The sequence below is a fragment of the Dendropsophus ebraccatus genome, chromosome 3 (genome assembly GCF_027789765.1).
Source record: "Dendropsophus ebraccatus isolate aDenEbr1 chromosome 3, aDenEbr1.pat, whole genome shotgun sequence".
Taxonomy (NCBI): domain Eukaryota; kingdom Metazoa; phylum Chordata; class Amphibia; order Anura; family Hylidae; genus Dendropsophus; species Dendropsophus ebraccatus.
The window spans coordinates 126,814,685-126,838,440 of record NC_091456.1 but is presented as its reverse complement, the minus strand read 5'-3'; the positions used below and the strand labels follow the sequence as shown (position 1 = coordinate 126,838,440).

The 23,756-nt window shown below is 46.8% G+C and overlaps 1 protein-coding gene across 3 annotated transcripts in view; it reads left to right on the top strand.

Annotated features, from left to right (window-relative positions):
* The window catches only part of SNCAIP (synuclein alpha interacting protein), a 248,530-nt gene that overhangs the window by 49,709 nt on the left and 175,065 nt on the right, over nucleotides 1-23,756 (top strand). For 2 of the 3 annotated variants that reach the window (XM_069962652.1, XM_069962654.1), the window contains exon 1: nucleotides 6,520-6,597. The exons of the other annotated variant lie outside the window; for it this stretch is intronic. The gene's annotated coding sequence lies outside the window, so the exon portion shown is untranslated. Of the gene's footprint in view, nucleotides 1-6,519; nucleotides 6,598-23,756 lie in introns of those variants that run through there. 3 annotated transcript variants of the gene reach the window in all.

Below are 23,756 nucleotides of genomic sequence, written 5' to 3'. Positions count from 1 at the left end.
CCTATCTATCTATCTATCTTCTATCTCCTATCTATCTATCTATCTATCTCCTATCTAATATCTATCTATCTATCTATCTCCTATCTAATATCTATCTATTATCTATCTATCTATCTCCTATCTATTTATCAATCTATCTCCTATCTATCTATCTATCTATCTATCTATCTATCTATCTATCTCCTATCTATCTATCTATCTATCTATTATCTATCTCCTATCTATCTATTATCTATCTCCTATCTATCTATCTATCTATCTATCTATCTATGTATCTATCTATCTATTATCTATCTCCTATCTATCTATTATCTATCTCCTATCTATCTATCTATCTATCTATCTATCTATCTATCTATCTATCTCCTATCTATTATCTATCTATCTATCTATCTCCTATCTATCTATCTATCTCCTATCTATTATCTATCTATCTCCTATCTATCTATCTATCTATCTCCTATCTATTATCTATCTATCTATTATCTATCTATCTATCTCCTATCTATTTATCAATCTATCTCCTATCTCCTATCTATCTATCTATCTATCTATCTATCTATCTATCTATCTCCTATCTATCTATGTATCTATCTATCTATTATCTATCTCCTATCTATCTATTATCTATCTCCTATCTATCTATTATCTATCTCCTATCTATCTATCTATCTATCTATCTATCTATCTCCTATCTATTATCTATCTATCTATCTATCTATCTCCTATCTATCTATCTATCTATCTCCTATCTATCTATCTATCTCCTATCTATCTATCTATCTATCTATCTCCTATCTATCTATCTATCTATCTATCTATCTATCTATCTATCTATCTATCTATCTATCCATCTCCTATCTATTATCTATCTATCTCCTATCTATCTATCTATCTATCTATCTATCTATCTATCTATCTATCTATCTATCTCCTATCTATCTATCTATCTATCTATCTATCTATCTATCTAAATATTTGAATCTCTGAGCAGCACTACTTCTGATAGTAAGGATACAGGGTGCCCGCAGGTAGTCTTGACCAGGACCTCCACAATATTCCAAAGGATCGCCCACAGCACTCCAATTTGTGTATCAAAATATGTGATTTATTGTAACATAATAGTGCAGCACAGCATAACAGGTCAAGTGCGCGACGTTTCAACGACCTTTGTCGTCTTTTTCAAGCGTGACTTCCACACAAACATAGATCATTTAAATACAGGTAAATCAATTAGTGCTAGAATGTGAATGGTGTGACATTTGCATAATTAAGGTTTGCATACTTAAAATCTAATCAGCAAAGAAAGTGTGTTCTTTTTCACAAATCATACAAGTATTACAAGTGCAGTGTTTTAAAATCCAAGCTCGAGTCAGATGGCAGGGAAATTATTAATATATAAGTCCATAGTTTATTTGTTTCACAGCGGTTCAATCTCACCCTCTTTCCGCCTGGTCCCGAACCATAGCAGCAGTGCGCTTGCGTACGCATATGTTAATACAATTGACGTCATCAGGTGGGCTAGCCATACTCATTCATAGAAGTGGTCATATCCGATACTTGTGACAGTACGTTGGCAGGTCGCATCACCCCAGGGCATATATTACGCCCCGGTACCGCATCCTACCCCTGTCCTGTAGCCTCTCCAGGCCCTTTCTCGTATGACCTCTTCAATTATAGAAGACGCAACATATCCGCTGCTTGTGTACACAGTCCAAGTAATTACCGCAGACTTTTAATGTTGTATGTATATTGGCATTATATGCATCCAGCCTGAAAGTATAATACATAGCGCTGCCTGGTTCTCCATATACGGATGGTGAGTCTCCCCGCTGTGATCTTCCATACATGTATGTATAGTTTCTAAGACAAAAAGAAAACATTATTAATAAAATGACAGAGATCCATTGTTTGTACATTCACTGCTAGATTCTGCCGATCAAACACCAGGTTTTAACATAGGAATGCACCACTTACTTAACAATATGTTTGGAAGTTTTTCTATTCCACATTAAGTCCATCTGGACCTAACGCATCTGTCATAAAAATCCACTGCAATTCTCTTTTCTTTAGAGCTAGTAATCTATCTCCTCCCCTCGTTGGCATCATCACTCTGTCTACCACCATACATCTCAGCTCACTTTCTTTATGTCTTGCCTCTACGAAATGTTTGGCCACCGGTCAGTCAATAACCATATTGACTGACTAAATACTTTTGCACCTTGAGGCACAGCACTTTATATTTTAAATTGTGGATGTTTTTCTTTTGTATATATAGTTGTTTATTGATCATGGAAGGTTGGGTTTACATGTAAAATTGGGTTGTGACCCTAGGGGTTTTCCTTGTATTGACTGGTTCTCCCATGTTGTTTTTGGTTTTAATTGTTTTTAATCATGTATTCATGGATTCTAGTCCAATTGCTGTTTTGTAATACTAATCATATTTGTTCAATAAAGATATACTCATTTATTCGGGCGTGCGCCTGTTTTGCTTTAGGCTTACTCTTTTTCTTGTCTGGTTGTGATTACTTGTTTAGTATGCCTTAGGCGGCACCCCGTTTGGTAGTGCAGTCTCCTCCCAGTTAAGTGTCACCGCATACTAATGTCACCACATGTTGACTAATACCACCACATACTGACTAATACCCCCGCATACAGACTAATACCACTGCATACTGACTAATACCACCGCTGCTACTAAATAACATCCACTGAACACAGATTACTATCACCTCATACAGTCATATAGAGGTGGCTCTACACAGGTTCTGTACTCCATATACATTACAGTGCAGTTATATCAGGTGACTCACAGGGGACGTCTTCTCTGATCGGAGTTCTTCCCTTTTCTTACTTTCTTCTCCATCTGCCTTGGGCCATTAGAACTTCTCAGAGCCACGAATCCACAGAATCTACCAGATATATTAGGCTCCTCACTCTGGCACCATCCCTCTCTACAAACTGCACATCTGTATTGGCCCCTTTACACCCTTATTTAGTGGGTAGGCTGACTCTATGTGACCCCCTTATATTATATGCTTCCCTTTATGTAGCCCCCTTACAGATGTTGTCCCCCTACTTATAGATGGCTCCTTATCTCCCCCCCTTATAGATGGCCCCCTCTCTCTCCCCCCTCCCTTATAGATGCCCCCTCTCTCTCTCCCTGCTCTCTTATAGATGCCCCCTCTCTCTCCCTGATCCCTTATAGATGCCCCCTCTTTCTCCCCCTCCCTTATAGATGCCCCCCTCTTTCTCCCCCCTCCCTTATAGATGTCCCCCTCTCTCCCCCCCTTACAGATGGCCTCCTCTCTCCCCCCTCCCTTATAGATGGCCCCTTTTCTCTCCCCCCTTATAGATGGGCCCCTCTCTCTTCCCCCTACCTTATAGATGGCCCCCTCTCTCTTCTCCCCCCCTCCCTTATAGATGTCCCCCTCTCTCCCCCCTCCCTTATAATGGCCCCCTCTCTCTCCTCCTTCCCTCCCTTATAGATGGCCCCCTCTCTCTCCCCCCTCCCTTATAAATGGCCCCCTCTCTCTCCTTCCTCCCGTATAGATGGCCCCTCTCTCTTCTCTCCCTCCCTTATAGATGGCCCCCTCTCTCTTCTCTCCCTCCCTTATAGATGGCCCCCTCTCACTTCTCGCCCCTCCTTTATAGATGGCCCCCCTCTCTTCTCCCCCCTCCTTTACAGATGAACCCCTCTCTCTTCTCCCCCTGCCTTATAGATGGCCCCCTGTCTCTTCTCCCCCGCTCCCTTATAGATGGCCCCCTCTCTCCCCCTCCCTTATAGATGGCCCCCTCTCTCTTCTCCCCCCTCCCTTAAAGATGGCCCCATCTCTCTTCTCCCCCCTCCTTTATAGATGGCCCCCCCTCTCTTCTCCCCCTCCTTTATAGATGGCCCCCTCTCTCTTCTCCCCCCTCCCTTATAGATGCCCCCCCTCTATAGATGGCCCCCCCTCTCTTCTCATCCCTCCTTTACAGATGGCCCTCGGTCACTGCAGCCCGCCCCTGTCACCTCCTGTCACCGGAGCCCGCACGGCCAGCTAAGGTCACCAGAGCCTGCTCGGCCCGCCCCTGCCTGCTCCTGACGTGCTTCTTTAATCCAATCAACGAGGAGCAGCGTGGGGCCGCTGCGGCCGGCTGTGGTGCACGTACAACGCGCGCTCCATGACCGGCCGCAGCAGCCCCACGCTTCTGCTCCGAGTTGATTGGATTAGAGGAGCACGTGAGGAGCGCGCAGGGGCGGGCCAAGCAGGCTGTGGGGACCGGATCAGGCCGCGGGCTCCGGTGACAGGAGGTAACAGGAGGTGACCAAGGGCCATCTGCGGTGACCAGAGCGGGCAGAGGCGGGCCGGGAAGAAAGAAATGGGCCACGGCTGTGATTTTTTTTTTTTTATAATATTTTTTTTTTTATTATGCAGCCCAGGCGGCCCACGGACTGGTAATCTGGCCAGTCCAGTGGGCACTTGCCTGGCTTGCCAGATTACCAGTCCGGGCCTGATGCTCTGCAGACCTGATGTGATGTACGGCACTGTACACTGATGATACTGGGGATGCTCTGCAGATGTGATGCTCGGCGCTGTACACTGGTGATACTGGGGATGCTCTGCAGATGTGATGTACGGCGCTGTACACTGATGATACTGGGGATGCTCTGTAGATGTGATGTACGGCGCTGTACACTGATGATACTGGGGATGCTCTGCAGTCCTGATGTGATGTATGACGCTGTACACTGATGATACTGGGGATGCTCTGCAGATGTGATGTACGGCGCTGTTAACTGATGATACTGGGGATGCTCTGCAGTCCTGATGTGATGTATGACGCTGTACACTGATGATACTGGGGATGCTCTGCAGATGTGATGCTCGGCGCTGTACACTGATGATACTGGAGATGCTCTGCAGTCCTGATCTGATGTATGACGCTGTACACTGATGATACTGGGGATGCTGTGCAGATGTGATGTACGGCGCTGGACACTGATGATACTAGGGATGCTCTGCAGATGTGATGCTCGGCGCTGTACACTGATGATACTGGGGATGCTCTGCAGATGTGATGCTCGGCGCTGTACACTGATGATACTGGGGATGCTCTGCAGATGTGATGTAGGGCGCTGTACACTGATGATACTGGGGATGCTCTGCAGTCCTGATGTGACGTATGACGCTGTACACTGATGATACTGGGGATGCTCTGCAGATTTGATGCTCGGCGCTGTACACTGATGATACTGGGGATGCTCTGCAGATGTGGTGTACGGCGCTGTACACCGGTGATACTGGGGATGCTCGGCGCTGTACACCGGTGATACTGGGGATGCTCGGCAGACCTGATGTGATGCTCGGCGCTGTACACTGATTATACTGAGAATGCTGTGCTGACCTGATGTGATGCTCGGCGCTGTACACTGATGATACTGGGGATGCTCGGCAGACCTGATGTGATGCTCGGCGCTGTACACTGATTATACTGAGGATGCTGTGCTGACCTGATGTGATGCTCGGCGCTGTACACTGATGATACTGGGGATGCTCGGCAGACCTGATGTGATGCTCGGCGCTGTACACTGATTATACTGAGGATGCTGTGCTGACCTGATGTGATGCTCGGCGCTGTACACTGACGATACTGGGGATGCTCTGCAGATGTGGTGTACGGCGCTGTACACTGATTATACTGAGGATGCTGTGCTGACCTGATGTGATGCTCGGCGCTGTACACTGATGATACTGGGGATGCTCGGCAGACCTGATGTGATGCTCGGCGCTGTACACTGATTATACTGAGGATGCTGTGCTGACCTGATGTGATGCTCGGCGCTGTACACTGATGATACTGGGGATGCTCGGCAGACCTGATGTGATGCTCGGCGCTGTACACTGATGATACTGAGGATGCTGTGCTGACCTGATGTGATGCTCGGCGCTGTACACTGATTATACTGAGGATGCTGTGCTGACCTGATGTGATGCTCGGCGCTGTACACTGATTATACTGAGGATGCTGTGCTGACCTGATGTGATGCTCGGCGCTGTACACTGATTATACTGAGGATGCTGTGCTGACCTGATGTGATGCTCGGCGCTGTGCATGACACCCCAGGTTATTGCCCGGTGTCACTGAGATGAGGGACACATGGCCCTGTGCTATCTGCTCCGGTAACACCGGGAGGAGAAGTTTCGGGAGGGCACAGTAGTAGTCTGTATTGTTCCCTAGTGCAGGATCCGCTATGAGCCTCACGCTTCTATCAGCTATCAGCATTATAACCTGGGGCTCTCCCTCTCTAGTAGGACTATGAGTCCCAGCATGCCCAGACGGTACACAGTCACTATTAGCAGTAGCGGTCCCTCCTGAGCACAGCTCCCCTGCAAGGACATCCATGACACCAGGCAGCCCCCCTTGTCTCCACTACACAGCTGCGGCCAATCAGCGGTCGGGGGTGTGGCCTGGCAGCTGGATTAACCCTGTGTGTGTGTATGGCGAGGCCAGCCTGCTGGCTGCTCAGTGCCTGGGAGGCCACTCCGCGCTGCCGCAGCTCCGGACACATCTGCTCCCGGCTCAGGAGACAAAGGACCGGCTCAGGAGACAAAGGTGACCGGGGCATGGGGGGAGCGAGGCTGGGGCTGTGCACTCCGGGAGGACGGGATGCTGTAGTGTCAGCGCACGGAGGAGGCATGACTGATGGCTGACAGGATCTACGGGGACTGGTCCAGTGTGCGGACCCGGGAGCAGATGCTGGATGACTGTATCCATGGTAACGCTGCGGCCCCCGGAGCTTTGTTCTCAGGGGTGATACCGGCTGCAGCTTCCCTCCTGCTATACTGCCCTGTGTAACCTGTCTCCATTCTCTGACATAGCCCTTTCTGCTTGGTGTAAAAAATCTAGCTGATGGGACAGACACATGCAACGATGTGCTGCTCACAGCCACTCCGGCAGATAAACAGAGGATACAGGAATCCTCATGTGTATCTGAATGCAGTGGCTTCTATATCAGCAGACAATACTCCGATGGATAAAGCACATGCACAGACCCCTAACACCAACTGACAGCACGTCCTAGTGAAGGGTTAACAAGTGGAATGTGCCGTCTAATCACCAATTCATTATCTCCTTTCACAGCATGTAACTAGTGTCCGCCCCCACCAGTGTATAGAGCAGTGTAATCTGATGCTACCTGGGTAGTGAGGAGATGAGAGTTCAGTGCTGGGAAGCGTGTCATGGTCCGCAGTGATGACAGTCACAGCCTTTGTCCTGTAACAGGGTGCCGATTCCAGATCTGTCAGGCAGTATCAATCCTGGCAGTATGCCGCTGGTTGTTTCTTCCAATGCTAATGCAATAGTGGGCACGCTCCGGGCCGGCAGCGTGCACCACTAACTTCCGCCCACACTTGCCCTGTGACGTCACAGAGAACAGAGAATGTGGAGGACCACAATTACTCCAACGTGTTTCAGAAATCCACAGATTTCCTTCGTCAGGGAGAAGTCCCCACAGTCTGTTGTAGTCTTCTTATAGCATCGGTCATAAGCCTGCCTCCTTGGATTTCATTAACCCCTTCAGGTTATGTTGTGTAGTCATATTGCCATTTCTGCTCCACTCCTCTATATTACAACTCCAGCTTCAAACATGCTCAGGGATATTGTTCACTAGCCCATAATTTATGCTCAATTCATTCACCCATCCAATCACACTATTTCACTCTTCACATTCTATGTAAATTCTGCTGTATCTGATCTACTCATCCCTGCTGCATCTGATCTACTCATCCCTGCTGCATCTGATCAACTCATCTCTGCTGCATCTGTGTGCCCTCCTTATACCCTGCTGCATCTGTGTGCCCTCCTCATACTCTGCTACTCTGCTGCATCTGTGTGTCCTCCTCATACCCTGCTGCATCTGTGTGTCCTCCTCATACTCTGCTACTCTGCTGCATCTGTGTGCCCTCCTCATACTCTGCTACTCTGCTGCATCTGTGTGCCCTCCTCATACTCTGCTACTCTGCTGCATCTGTGTGCCCTCCTCATACTCTGCTGCATCTGTGTGCCCTCCTCATACTCTGCTGCATCTGTGTGCCCTCCTGATACCCTGCTGCATCTGTGTGCCCTCCTCATACTCTGCTGCATTTGTGTGCCCTCCTCATACTCTGCTACTCTGCTGCATCTGTGTGCCCTCCTCATACTCTGCTGCATCTGTGTGCCCTCCTGATGCCCTGCTGCATGTGTGCCCTCCTCATACTCTGCTACTCTGCTGCATCTGTGTGCCCTCCTCATACTCTGCTGCATCTGTGTGCCCTCCTGATACCCTGCTGCATCTTTGTGCCCTCCTCATACTCTGCTGCATCTGTGTGCCCTCCTGATGCCCTGCTGCATCTGTGTGCCCTCCTCATACTCTGCTACTCTGCTGCATCTGTGTGCCCTCCTCATACTCTGCTGCATCTGTGTGCCCTCCTGATACCCTGCTGCATCTGTGTACCCTCCTTATACCCTGCTGCATCTGTGTGCCCTCCTCATACTCTGCTGCATTTGTGTGCCCTCCTCATACCCTGCTGCATCTGTGTGCCCTCCTCATACTCTGCTACTCTGCTGCATCTGTGTGTCCTCCTCATACTCTGCTACTCTGCTGCATCTGTGTGCCCTCCTCATACTCTGCTACTCTGCTGCATCTGTGCCCTCCTCATACTCTGCTGCATCTGTGTGCCCTCCTCATACTCTGCTGCATCTGTGTGCCCTCCTGATACCCTGCTGCATCTGTGTGCCCTCCTCATACTCTGCTGCATTTGTGTGCCCTCCTCATACTCTGCTACTCTGCTGCATCTGTGTGCCCTCCTCATACTCTGCTGCATCTGTGTGCCCTCCTGATGCCCTGCTGCATGTGTGCCCTCCTCATACTCTGCTACTCTGCTACATCTGTGTGCCCTCCTCATACTCTGCTGCATCTGTGTGCCCTCCTGATACCCTGCTGCATCTTTGTGCCCTCCTCATACTCTGCTGCATCTGTGTGCCCTCCTGATGCCCTGCTGCATCTGTGTGCCCTCCTCATACTCTGCTACTCTGCTGCATCTGTGTGCCCTCCTCATACTCTGCTGCATCTGTGTGCCCTCCTGATACCCTGCTGCATCTGTGTACCCTCCTTATACCCTGCTGCATCTGTGTGCCCTCCTCATACTCTGCTGCATTTGTGTGCCCTCCTCATACTCTGCTGCATCTGTGTGCCCTCCTCATACTCTGCTGCATCTGTGTGCCCTCTTGATGCCCTGCTGCATGTGTGCCCTCCTGATACTCTGCTGCATCTGTGTGCCCTCCTGATACCCTGCGGCATCTTTGTGCCCTCCTGATAATCTGCTGCATCTGTGTGCCCTCCTGATACCCTGCTGCATATGTGTGCCCTCCTGATACTCTGCTGCATCTGTGTGCCCTCCTCATACTCTGCTGCATCTGTGTGCCCTCCTCATACTTTGCTGCATCTGTGTGCCCTCCTCATACTCTGCTGCATCTGTGTGCCCTCCTCATACTCTGCTGCATCTGTGTGCCCTCCTGATACTCTGCTTCATCTATGTGCCCTCCTGATACTCTGCTGCATCTTTGTGCCTTTCTGATACTCTGCTGCATCTGTGTGCCCTCCTGATACCCTGCTGCATCTCTGTGCCCTCCTGATACTCTGCTGCATCTGTGTGCCCTCCTCATACTCTGCTGCATCTGTGTGCCCTCATACTCTGCTGCATCTGTGTGCCCTCCTGATACTCTGCTGCATCTTTGTGCCCTCCTGATACTCTGCTGCATCTGTGTGCCCTCCTCATACTCTGCTTCATCTGTGTGCCCTCCTGATACTCTGCTGCATCTGTGTGCCCTCCTCATACCCTGCTGCATCTGTGTGCCCTCCTGATACTCTGCTGTATCTGTGTGCCCTCCAGATACTCTGCTGCATCTGTGTGCCCTCCTCATAACCTGCTGCATCTGTGTCCCCCCCTGATACTCTGCTGTATCTGTGTGCCCTCCTGATACTCTGCTGTATCTGTGTGCCCTCCAGATACTCTGCTCCCTTTACCATTCACATATAGTAATGCAAACAGTCTGATTCTTATACTCAGGACTATGGAGCTATTTCTATGTAGCTGTGCAGGTTGTGACATGTGGCCATAATGCTATGTAATATAATCAGTGTAGAGATGATGCACATGGTCATGGATGCTCATCATCACTGTACTAGTAGTTGCAGTGTTTGGCTATGACTATCACTGGACTAGTAGTTGCAGCGTGTGGCTATGGCTATAACTGGACTAGTAGTTGCAGCATGTGGCTATGGCTATCAATGGACTACTAGTTGCAGCATGTGGCTATGGCTATAACTGGACTAGTAGTTGCAGCGTGTGGCTATGGCTATAACTGGACTAGTAGTTGCAGCATGTGGCTATGGCTATCACTGGACTAGTAGTTGCAGCGTGTGGCTATGATGGGTGATCACCATTTGACCTTGCTGGAAGAGCCCAGCACTGCCTGCTTCTAGCACAGCCTGTATAGAGGACTCCTACAATGACTTCTTTTGTGAGGTTCACAGTGTAACATAGATCTGAAGTGTCCGGCTGGTTACAAGGTCATGCGCCCTCCTTAATCCCCTCTGACAGAACAAAGCTGGAGTGTTCACAAGGTGCTGATCACATGACACGCCAGGTTATTGCTCGGTGTCACTGAGATGAGTGACATGTGGCACCATGCTATCGGCTCCTCTAAAACCGGGGACAAGAAGTGTATAGGGAAGGATCTTTTTGCATCTAGTAGTCTGTATTGTTCCCAGGTGCAGGATCCGCTATGTGCCGCAGGAGCCTCATGCTTCCATCAGCTATCAGCATTATAACCTGGGGCTCTCCAGCTCTTGTAGGACTATGAGTCCCAGCATGCCTGGACTCTGCATTATAGTATAGGTCACTCTTGAGCACAACTGCCCTGCTAGGACATCCATGACGCCAGGCAGCCCCCCTTAGTCTCCTTTCAACCTGCAATCTGTCAGATGTCCTGTGTGTCTTGTAAGGTTCTTTTAGGTTGTCCAGTGACTGGGGAATCTTTCTGCTCCAGGAACTGTGGAATAAAAGGGATTCTTGAGGAGCTGTTTAGCTGGCTATATATCATGTGCAGTCTGACATAGCAGAGATTAGCATTACCGGAGAGACGGCTGAAAAAAACCTCATAACTCACATCCTAACAGGAGCCTGACGTGTTTCTCCCTTCTCTGAACCATCTGAAGGTGGGACGGCCTTTGTGCACATTATTTATGTGCTCACTTCTCCTCCACCAGACTATTAGTTTTGTGATTTGCCTTTTATAAGGTTAAGTCATTTTATGGCAATCATAAAAGCAGTTCTTAGAGATGGCCTCTTTTCTGGGTTTAGATTATCAGAATATAGTAAATGTTCCTGCTGTAGCCTCAAGACCTGAGCCGCTGTTTGTTCTGAGCCAACCTAGACCGTGATAGAACCCGCATAGAGCCATTGGGGTTCTTCTAGCTGTTACGCCATGTTCTTACAGATTTTCCAGATACAATGTCTTACAGGAGGCTAAGAAAGTCACATGACACTCCTGGCGTGGCGATGGCTGTCAGTTCTCCGACTTTCCCTGTAACAGATACGTCTAAAGGTTCAGCAGAATTTTAATAAGTTTGTTACATGTAGCTGACTTTCCTAGAAATTGAGATTTTGGTTTGATCCCAAGGAGTTTTACTGTCCAAATATTTACATTAAGGGGAAACATATAAGTAACAGAGACACATGTATGGAGAAGAGGAATGGATTTCATGCCATAAAGTATTGGAAACCTTTTAAGAGGCCAAAAAAAAGATTTGTACAACTACATCTGCTGTGTAAGCACTTTTCGTATGTCTATTATTAGTTATTGTTGCTAATAATATTATCAACATAGTGACGTAGTGTTAGCTGTCCATTGAATTCGATGGTTCACAGCAAGGCTTCAGACGAGAAGCGCTACTTGCAGTGGATCGCAGCTCTTTTCAGTAGGGTATAGTCACATGCATCAGATATGTTGTATTTAAATATTTAACATACAGTGGTCCCTCAAGGTACAATATTAACAATGGATGACCATTGTTTGTTAAAATTATTAGACAAGATCCCACTCATCTGAGGCACGATGTGTGCAGTCTCCAGAGTTCAGATGCAGAGCAGCTTTGCCACGGGTAGTAGTCTGATGGATGGAAGGAATCATAGTGTAAAAATGATATACACCTTTGTTGAAATTACCTAAAAAACTGAAATGAATAGAGGCCGCACAAAAATGGCATGTCAGGTTTTTGTGCGGCCACTAGCGATCCCGGACAGAGTGTATACTATGTGTATGTGTACTGATGTGATTCCATAGACGGCAGCACAAGTTTCCTATTAATCACAGCCGTTTTTGCAAATAGGCAACTGCGGCCGAGATTATTATTAAACCTACGTTGTGTGAACATAGCCTCATACTGCAAATGTACCCTACCATAGGATATTAAGGGATTTTTGGCAGACTGCTGGGGAAGATGAAAGTAACATGCTTTCACTTCCCCCGTTCCAGCATTGGTGCTGGGATCTTGCAGCTCCAGTTCCCCGGTCCTGGGAGCAACTGGGTCTGAGAGGGGACCTGGGATGTGATGTGTTGGGCCATTTAGCCGGTCAGCCAGCACCCTGCCCCTCCCCAAGACTCCCAAAAGAAAATCACCCCAGTCCGGAGTTCTCCTTTAAACTCCAGTGCTACTGTCTTGTTTTTGCTGTAATTTTGGCATAAGCTAAAACTTAGCAAATCTGCTGCAGCTGAATTAATTGTCACGTGATGCTATATCAGTTAGCAGCCAGCGGCTGGCTGAGGATTATGGAAGATGTAAGTCATCAACACTTGCAATATGGAAAGCTGCCCATGCATAGCCCAGACCCTTTAAATCTGCTGCAGAGTACTTTTTAATGAAGTTGGCGACACTTTTTACAATCTGTATGCAAATACCTTTCTCTCACATGTTCCAAATAATTCTCTCACAGACGTTACTAGTAGCATAAGTAACTTTTTGTCGTCTATATCTGGACAACAGCCCTTTTTTATTTTATTTTCATTTTTATTCTGTAACTTTAGTAAATTTCAGAGTATATCAATTTCAGAGTAGCAGGTTTTTTTGTCACGATGACCAGGATGTCTGAATCCATATATGTCCTTTGTACTTTGTAGGAATTTCATGTTTCCTCATTCGCTACTCAAGTTACCTCAGATGAATCTAATAGATGAAGGAAAGGCATGGTATCTTTTTGCAGATGATAACCCGGTGTATGTAGATTCAGTGTTTAAGGGGAACCTAACTTACTGATAGCTCCCTATTGTGCACAGAGCTCTGAGGATGAAGATATGTCTGTTAACTTCATCCTTAGCGCAATTCCCCTGCTGTTTGTAGTCCTCTGTCCGGTAAGGCCGTTTGGAGCACTGCACTGCCCCCAGGGAGCTGAAACTCCAACATCTGACCGGTCCCTTTTAATGATTATCAGTGGAGTGGGCTGGCTGGGGTTAGGATGGATCGGTACTCTGGGGAAGGGGGAGTGCTCAAAACCGCCTTATGGACAGTGGATTACATTAAAACTGCACTGAAACGGTGCTGAGAATGAAAGTAAGAGACATACAGTACCTTCTTCCTCAACGCCCAGTGCACAATAGGGAGCTTTCAGCAGGTTGGATTTGTTCTACTTTAAGGCTGCATTTAGACTCATAGTACAACCATTTGATTTTGACTCAAAGGAGTTGTCCCACCATTACAACTTACCCTTAGAATAAGGTAGAGGGTAAAGGCCCTATCACACACACAGATTATCTGACAGATTTGTGAGACCAAGGCCAGGAATGGATTTGAAAAGAGGAGAAATGTCAGTCTTTCCTTTATGATCTGTTCTCTGTTTATAGTCTGTTCCTCGCTTTGGCTTCAATAATCGGTCTGTGTAATAGCCGATCCCTCCCCTTCCCCCTTAAAGGGAACCAATCACCGGAAAAACGCATATAGAGCTTTTGAAATGTGCTGTTAGAGCACACAGCACACTTGCCACACGTGTTTCCATAGCCTCCGTGCCTTCCCCATGTAAGCCGCAAAGTAACTTTATAAAACTGGCGCCCTGTATGCTAATTACCTGAGGTAGTCACCTGGGCGGTGTTCGGCTAGCAGGTAGTCACGGTCCCCTGGGCGTTCTTCCACTGTAATCACGCCCCTCTGGGCGTGATCCAAATGGCAGAGTAGCTGTGACATTCTGATGCCAGATGCCGCCGCACATGCGCAGTGCAGCCGCTTCCATTCCGGCGGTACTGCGCCTGTGCAGAATAGCCTCGAATAGCCTGTTAGCCGGAGTTCGAGGCTATTCTGCACAGGCGCAGTGCAACCGGAATGGAAGCGGCTGCACTGCGCATGTGCGGCGGCGTCCGGCATCAGTACGCAAGCGCGCCGACGTTGGGCACGGCGCGCTCCCGAGTGACGCCACAGCCACTCTGCCATTTGAATCACGCCCAGAGGGGCGTGATTACAGCGGAAGAACGCCCAGGGGACCGTGACTACCTGCTAGCCGAACACCGCCCAGGTGACTACCTCAGGTAATTAGCATACAGAGCGCCAGTTTTATAAAGTTACTTTGCGGCTTACATGGGGAAGGCACGGAGGCTATGGAAACACGTGTGGCAAGTGTGCTGTGTGCTCTAACAGCACATTTCAAAAGCTCTATATGCTTTTTTCCAGTGATTGGTTCCCTTTAACAGCTGGAGAATGGGAACCCAAGTCTTTTATCAGTATTGAGCAGTGGTAACAGAGTGCCACTCCATTCATTGTCTATGGGAGCCACCAAAGATAGCTGAATACTGAAGTCAGTTGACGACTATCATAGAGAATAAATGGAGCAGATGTGACCATGTATGAAGTCCCAGCAGCCAGACCCCCTGAGACCAGACTCTTATTCTTTAATGTGTGGATAGGGGATAAGTTTTTTCACTGGGACAACCCCTTTAAAGGTCCCGATACACTTTATACTTTCATTGGCCATACAACACTGACCATATCAGACTGTGTAAGGACACTCCCCATTGACAAGGGCAATTGTAACACCCAAGTGTCACTTTATTCATACATTTCCATGAAGAATAACAGAGGAGCAACACAATGCAAGTGTTCTAAGAAAAGATGCTCCAGAATAGTTATTTTGTGAGGAATGCGCTTCCTAAAACAGACATGTCAGGAGGGCTGACAGCTCCTCCATAAACACAGCCTACAATATGTCATTCTGTCTTTAGCCCTTTAGAACATAAAAGTTATTTCCTTACTGCATAAATAAAAGAAAGGATTGTAATTCTTTTGATGAAATCTATGTACATAGAATAATGTTAGAACAATAAGCCCTTTTTTCTTCAAAAAGAGTTTACAAGAAAAGAAAATGAAAACACTTGTAGAATACCCAAGGACCTGGCACAGGCTCAGCGATGACTCTGCTGGTGCGTTTCTTCTCCCCTGATAGCTGAGTGTCTGAAGCAGTGACCTGTTTTCTTTACTGGCTGAGTGTGTGCAATTGTATCTAGCCTGGGGTAAGGCTAATATGACCAGTGTGTCTTAATTCAATTGTCCTGGTGTTCTTACGTCTCCAGTCACAGCTGGCTCCGAGATGAATTGCTTGGAATAATTATTCTGGAATCGATTTTATATTTTCATTGCAGCGCTTTTCTCTAGACCAAATTTGGTAATAGCTGGCTTCTGTGGTTTCGGAATGCTGTATGCGTGCTCTGGTATTGTTTAAGGTAAGCAGTAATGTACGTTTAGAGGGCAACTGCTGTACCAAATCACTGATAACATAGGTACATACGTTACATTTTAGTCTTGGCTCGAAGCACCAAATTCTCCTGGTACTAATATAAAGTGGATTTGACAAGTAAAATCGAGCAGATTTTTTGTGACAAAGTAAGATCCAGCTTGGCCATCCATGTTTACTTCTTTTTAGGAACAAATGCTAGGTTGGAAACAAAAAGTAAAATAAATAAATATATAAGTGAAAAAGTAAACATCTGTACTCACCTGACCAATCCCACACTACTGGTGTCCTAATGGTGCCCAGTCTACATACCTCGTCATTTCCTGGTCTACATCTTGAGTCACGGAAGTTGCTGCTCAGTGGTTAGCATCATAGGAAAGGAAAACCTGGCACCTCCACAATCTTTAGAACAGGGTCTGAGCCCACTATTCCTTCCCCAGACATCTGCAGGGAAGAGGATACATATTATGTTGTCATTTTATTTAAAGGGGTCATCCAGCGTTCAAAAAACATGGACACTTTCTTCCAGAGACAATACAGTGTGTTTTTTTTTCAATTAAGCTCCTTTCACTTCCATTCAACTGAGCTGCACAACCCCATCCAAACTGGTGACCAGGGCCGTGTTGTCTCTGGAAGAAAGTTGCCATGTTTTTCTAACGCTGGATAACGCCTTTAAAGAAGAACTGACATAGAAAGTTGAGTTGTTTAAAGGTATATTGATTCCAAACGTGAAAACTTACAACGGGATAACAAATGTTCCTACATGAAATTATCCACAGGATAGGGTATAACAAGCTGGTGGGAGTTTGACCACTGTGATCCCTACTGATCCTGAGAACAGAGGAAAATTGATCCTCAAATGAATAGAGTGCAGCATACTCTGCAACGCTCAGAAACCCCTTAAAATGGAGTGAATGAATGGAGTGCTCGCAAAAGTAGTTAGTGTAAACGTAGCCCCAGCTGTCCCTGTACTCAACCATGACATGGAAGGAACATCTTGAGGTGCCTGTACATTTTCAATAGCTGTCAGCTGAATAATCCTTTAGCTGAATTTATCTCTCCCATCCTCCCTATACACATGAATGTTATGCACGGCTGAACATTCATGTGTTCCCTATGTATGTATGTATGTATGTGGAACAGTCATCTTTGAGCAGAGAGTCAGAAGGCCCTCATACACATTTTACTAGTGGCCAAACCAGTTAACCTATTTTGACTCCTTTAGCTTGTAAAGCCATTATAGTGTTGCCTACATTGCACAGGTAAGCACATATAGGGGTTATCCAGCACCTAGAGGCCTGTCCTGTCCAGTGCCTTTAACTAGCCCCTGGTAAACTTATAAAAAGTTGTCTGCTGGTCACTTACCTTTTCCATACTTTGTGCAACATAGCTGCTATGAAGCCATCTGGATTAATGTCTGTACATCACAGAACAGGGCTCCAGGAGAGGACGCAGTGGCCCTCCTGGCATGTTGCTGTATGTCCGCCTTTGGCTAAGGACTATTCTGTTAAAGATGGGGGTTTACTACATAAAGGGTTAATGTTGGAGCATGTGTTTTTTTTATTAGTTCCTGTAAGGTTTGGAGCGTTTTGTGCCTTTATTTTCCTAATAAGACCTAATCGAAAACAGGATTTTTCATAAAAAGTTTAGCAGAATGTTTGGATTAAAATAATATGTTATTTGCATTTCAACGTCTGTCCCTCTATGCCCAGCTGTCATCTAGGATATCACATGTCCTAGTATCAAGGGTTAAGTGGAGCTAGAATAGCAGGCATGAGGAATGTCCAGGACTGCTTGCTAAATCATGTACATTTTCTCTTGATTACAAAGCGGCAGAATGGTAGAATAAGTAGGCAAAAATCCAACGACAAATCGTGCAGCAAGCTGCAGAATTTGGTTATGGCTTACAAGCCAAGGAGAAATGGAAAGTGCTCTAAATGGTACCATGCAACACATAATACCCACTTCCCCAACATCTGTATAAACACCTATATGGTGTCCATCCCATTCAGCGACTTGATCTCACCTTTTCCATGAGGGACAATCCTTGTTACCCTACTGGTTTTGGGTGCCAAACCATTGTATTACTTACATTTCTATCAATATCATCTTGCCTATGATTCTGCATTTCAGCTGCAGTGAGTTAAATGAATTGTACCTACATAGTCCATCAAGTTTAAAGGGGAACTGCAGGTTAAAAATCCCTGCTGGGAGTGACCATTGCCAGTATCCTTATGCGCATGCACCGGTATGTGTGAGCGTATACTATGAGTGTTGCCTTATGTGCATCACCAGCCTGATCTCAGCAAACACACACAATGTGAGACAGAGGCATGACATATTTGTCTCCTAAGGTGGGAGAGCAGAAGGAGCAGGAGACAATGTGGATTTGCACAGGGGCCATTTTTTTCACTTCCTGGATTTCTATCAGCTACCAGTGTGGCAGAACCATACCGATACGGTAATAAATTGTATAGACACATATATTTAACTTTTAATGTACTTTTTTTACTAGAAAACAAGTTTTTCTTATCCGGAGTTCCCCTTTAACCTATAAGTAATATGTACAGTATGGAAATGTTCGATATGTCCAAAGATAGACATTCACTAACTTTCCACTGCCAGTCTCACAGAAATTAAATATGCAAAAAGAGCCTGTGGAGCCTCATTTAAGGGTCTTGAAACACAGGATTAGCCAGATATCCCTCCGGGGAGGGCCCAGGCAAGGGGTGGCTCCTGTATGGAAACCACCGAAACTACCATATTAAGTGGCCCTATAAGTCAATGTAATGACAAGGGAAAACCAAGGCCAGGTATCCATCCACAGACAGCTGTTTCAGGGTGTTACCCTTCATCAGTGTGGAGCAGGATTCTTGCTAGGTGGGAGTAATGCCTATTAGAGCCATATAAAAAACAGATCACTGATCTCAGGGAGACCAGCCAAAGATAACACTGCCGGCTGCTGGTTAAAGCTCTCAATACAGTGAAATCCTAGGTGTATTGCTCTCTGGGATATAACAACACCCCAAAACAGTGGTCTGTGGATGGATACCTGGCCATATTAAGAGTCACTTAATATGGTGCTATTGGTTGTTTCCCTACAGGAGTCCTGCTCCACACTGATGAGGGGCAACACCCCAAAACTGCTGTCTGTGCATGGATACCTGGCCTTGGTTTTTTCCTTGTCATTACATTGACTTATAGGGCCACTTAATATGGTGGTTTTGGTGGTTTCCCTACATGAGCCACCCCTTGGCTGGGCCCTTCCCAGAGGGATATTTATTTGCATATTTGTATATGCCAGGGAGCAATGCCTCTAGGATTTCACTTTATTGGGCACTGAAGGCAGCAGCCGACAGTGTTATCTTTGGCTGGTCTCCCTAAGATCAGTGATCTGCTTTCAGTACATAGATTAAATGCAGTGGCAGCATCAGTGGCGTCGCTAGGCAGTTTTATCCGGGGCTCCTGCCCCGGATAAAATGCCTGCTGCCCCGAATGTTTTCTGCCCCTGCATCTCCTATAGACTGTCAGTGAGTGAGTGCACTCACACTGACTCTGACTGTCCCGTGCAGTCAGAGTCAGTGTGTGCCGGTGCAAGCTGTTATCTGACTGGGCCCTGGTTCAGGCACTTACCCAGTCAGATGCCAGCCAGTGCGGGCACACTGCACACTGAATGTGACTGTCCTGGCCCCGCAGCAGGATGTGCAGCAGTCAGTGAGTGCAAGCTGTCATCTGATGGGGCTCTTACCTTACCCAGTCAGATGACAGCCAGTGCTGGCCCCTGCTCCTGGAGAGGCCCAGTAGGCTGCCTCATGCTGTAGTCTGGGATCCTGCTCCCTCCACATAATATGTTTCCTGCTGTCCTCTGCTGTCGGGAGGAGGGGGAGGGGCGGGAGGACACAGGAGAGCCGGGACCATGAGGAAGAGGGAGGCTGGACAGGAGCTGAGGACAACCTGATAAAAAGTAAGTGTGTATGTGAGTGTGTGTGCCTGCCTGCCTGTCCGTGTATGAGAACTGTGGATGTCTCTATGCAGTGTGCAAGTGTATGTGTGTAAAGTGTGCTTATGTATGTAAGGTGCACAGTGTGTGTATTAAACGTGTATAAATGCATGTACAGTATATGATATATGAGCAGTAAGTGTATGCATGTACAGTATATGATATATGAGCAGTAAGTGTATGCATGTACAGTATACGATATATGAGCAGTAAGTGTATGCATGTACAGTATACGATATATGAGCAGTAAGTGTATGCATGTACAGTATACGATATATAAGCAGTAAGTGTATGCATGTACAGTATACGATATATGAGCAGTAAGTGTATGCATGTACAGTATACGATATATGAGCAGTAAGTGTATGCATGTACAGTATACGATATATGAGCAGTAAGTGTATGCATGTACAGTATACGATATATGAGCAGTAAGTGTATGCATGTACAGTATACGATATATAAGCAGTAAGTGTATGCATGTACAGTATACGATATATGAGCAGTAAGTGTATGCATGTACAGTGTGTGCATATGAGCAGTAAGTGTATGCATGTACAGTGTGTGCATATGGTGTATGCATATGTGTACAGTATGTGTATGTGATATATGTGCAGTATGTGTATATGATGTATGTATATGGTGTATGTGTGTATATGATGTATAGAGTGTATGCATGTACAGTGTTAGTGTATATGATATATGTATATGGTGTATGCATGTATAGTATGTGTGTAAGTATGTGATGTATGTGCAGTGTGTTTAGGGTGTGTGTGTATGCATATGGGGTGTATATGATGTATACACAGGGGGACTACCAGCAGGGGATATTAAACCACCTTTGATGGCGGCCAGATGGGGGTGGCCGCTAGGTGAGGTAATGTGTATGTGTGGAGGATGGCCGCCAAATGAGGTAGTGTGTGTGTGTGTGGGGGGGGGTGTCAGCCAGGTGGGGTAGTGTGTGTGTATGTGTCAGGTGGGGTAGTATGTGTGTGGGTCAGGTGGGGTAGTGTGTGTGTATGGGTCAGGTGGGGTAGTGTGTGTGTGTGTGTGTGTGTATGAGTCAGGTGGGGTAGTGTGTGTGTATGAGTCAGGTGGGGTAGTGTGTGTGTGTATGGGTCAGGTGGGGTAGTGTGTGTGTGGGTCAGGTGGGGTAGTGTGTGTGTGTATGGGTCAGGTGGGGTAGTGTGTGTGTATGAGTCAGGTGGGGTAGTGTGTGTGTGTGTTTGTATGGGTCAGGTGGGGTAGTGTGTGTATGGGTCAGGTGGGGTAGTGTGTGTATGGGTCAGGTGGGGTAGTGTGTGTGTATGAGTCAGGTGGGGTAGTGTGTGTGTGTGTTTGTATGTATGGGTCAGGTGGGGTAGTGTGTATGGGTCAGGTGGGGTAGTGTGTGTGTATGGGTCAGGTGGGGTAGTGTGTGTGTATGGGTCAGGTGGGGTAGTGTGTGTGTGTTTGTATGGGTCAGGTGGGGTAGTGTGTGTATGTGTCAGATGGGGTAGTGTGTGTGTATGGGTCAGGTGGGGTAGTGTGTGTGTGTATGAGTCAGGTGGGGTAGTGTGTGTGTGTGTGTATGAGTCAGGTGGGGTAGTGTGTGTGTGTTTGTATGGGTCAGGTGGGGTAGGGTGTGTGTGGGTCAGGTGGGGTAGTGTGTGTGTGGGTCAGGTGGGGTAGTGTGTGTGTATGGGTCAGGTGGGGTAGTGTGTGTGTATGGGTCAGGTGGGGTAGTGTGTGTGTATGGGTTAGGTGGGGGTAGTGTGTGTGTGTGTGTGTGGGGGGGGGGTTTACTGCAGGCAGAGAGGGGGAAATATATTACTATAGTGGATACAGCAGATGCATTATTACTATATAGGGAAAAAAGCAGGGGACATTATTACTATGGAGGGACACAGCAAGAAAATCTTCTTAGAAATGCTTTTACTTGGCAATTTTTCACCACTGGGGTGTACTGCGACTGGTGACAGTGACCCTGACAGGAGCTCAGGCCAGGTGGCTGCCTCTTTCTGTTTAGCCACAGTTGTTATGTGTGGCAGCAATAGAGCTGGGCTAATAGAGCGGTCATTGAGGTTACTAACTTCTGCACTGGGCTCCTTCGCTAACCATTTATGACGACACTCAGAGGGCCCAGGCCCCGGATGTTTTAGGACCCTAGCAACGCCCCTGGGCAGCATGAATGCTTGGCCACCACTCTATTCAGACAATGGACATGTTCTCCCTTCTGGTAACTGGTGGGGATCCCTCAGCTATCACACACTTCTTGTCTATTCTGTGGAACATGACTTGCTCTCCCTGCCCTCCTGATGATGCTGCACACTACAGCCTCAATGGTTGGCCTCAGTCATTGGCTGCAGTGTAATCCAGAGAACAGTCATGTAGAGATGTAAACAGATTGGCAAACCTGAGCACTACATGAATATGCTAGATTTTTCTTATTTTACACCTCTAGCAGCCTGTTATTTGTATTTTATTTATCTCTGAAAGCTCCTGTTATTTTTATACATCAAAAGAGAATGCCCTCCAGCCCACCAGTGACCGCAAACAAACATCAGTTCATTGAAGTGAATAAACTGCACACTACAGTAGATGTTCTGTTTCATTAATTCATGTTCACAATAAAGATGTTGCTGCTTATACAGTGAGAACATTTAAATTCAGAGCTTTACATATAGTAATAAATCTAATTTATGTCACGTTTAAAAGGTGCCAGGAAGATAAGTCATTGACCTCTCATTGACATACATTATATTATCAGAATTATTTGACACTATTTTTGAAACTTTCAGGAGGGAAATACTTGTGAAGTGAAGGCATCTTGAATTATAGGGGGAATTTTTAGTCTCAAGAGTAAGATGCACCAGATGCATTACTAGAAGCATGCCTCATAATACAGTTGCCATACCTGTGTTATTGGGCTAAATTCCAATGGACTTCAATACCCACCGGTGACAGCTGTCTGCCTATACACAGTACAGGAAAACAGTGGCATACAGCTGATGGTGGGCATAGGGAGAGGGTCCTCAAGAACATCAAGGACTTCCGAGCATGCACATAATGGAAGTGACTAGTGAGGAGTGCCTGATGTCCTCTATATTCATGAGTATATCTTCACAAAGGCTGCCCAGAAAGATGTGATACATTGTTCTATTAAAGGTGTTTGCCACTTTATAGTAAAATTGCTCAGTGTACAGTATTAGTAGGTTTACTCACTGCACTTACTGACAGCAGCTTCCTGTTTACCACATGGAACTAAAATCAGACTCCCCTCCTCCAGGCTGTGCTGTCCTGCTCTGTGGTGAGTCTGTCCATAAGATGGCCGACATGGAGGAGCATGTGACCATGCCCCACCCCCAGTGTCCTCTAAAGGCATATACAGATTCAGTGGGGGACTCTGGGAGGATGGGGCATGGTCACATGCTTCTCCATGTCGGCCATCTTATGGACAGCCTCACCACAGAGCAGGGCAGCACAGCCTGGAGGATGGTGGTCTGATTTCAGCTCTATGAGGTACACAGGGAGCTGCTGTTAGTAAGTGCAGTGAGTTCACCTATTAATACTGTACACTGAGCCAGGGACATAACAAAAAATGGCTTGGCCCCTTCCCAACTGACCACTAAGCCGTCAAGTGTAGTCATAACTTCATAACTGCAAGCGCTGGTCAGCAGGCAGTTAAAGGGACATTTGCTGAAACAGGGAGGCCCATTCGGCTACTGGGTGCTGCAAATGATGACAGCTCAGGGGGCCCACTGTATTGCAGGAGCCACCCAAATGTGGCGGGCCCAATAGCAGCCTATATGGCTGCTACAGTGGTAGTTACGCCCTGCTCTGGGCAATTTTACTGTAAAGGGACCAACCCCTTTAAGCATCTCCATCAATAGATTATGTTGCCTTCAGAGAGGACAGGATGAATCTAGTGACAGGGTCTCTTTAAGGAAAGGATTTCAGTTAGTATATCCAACATGTGA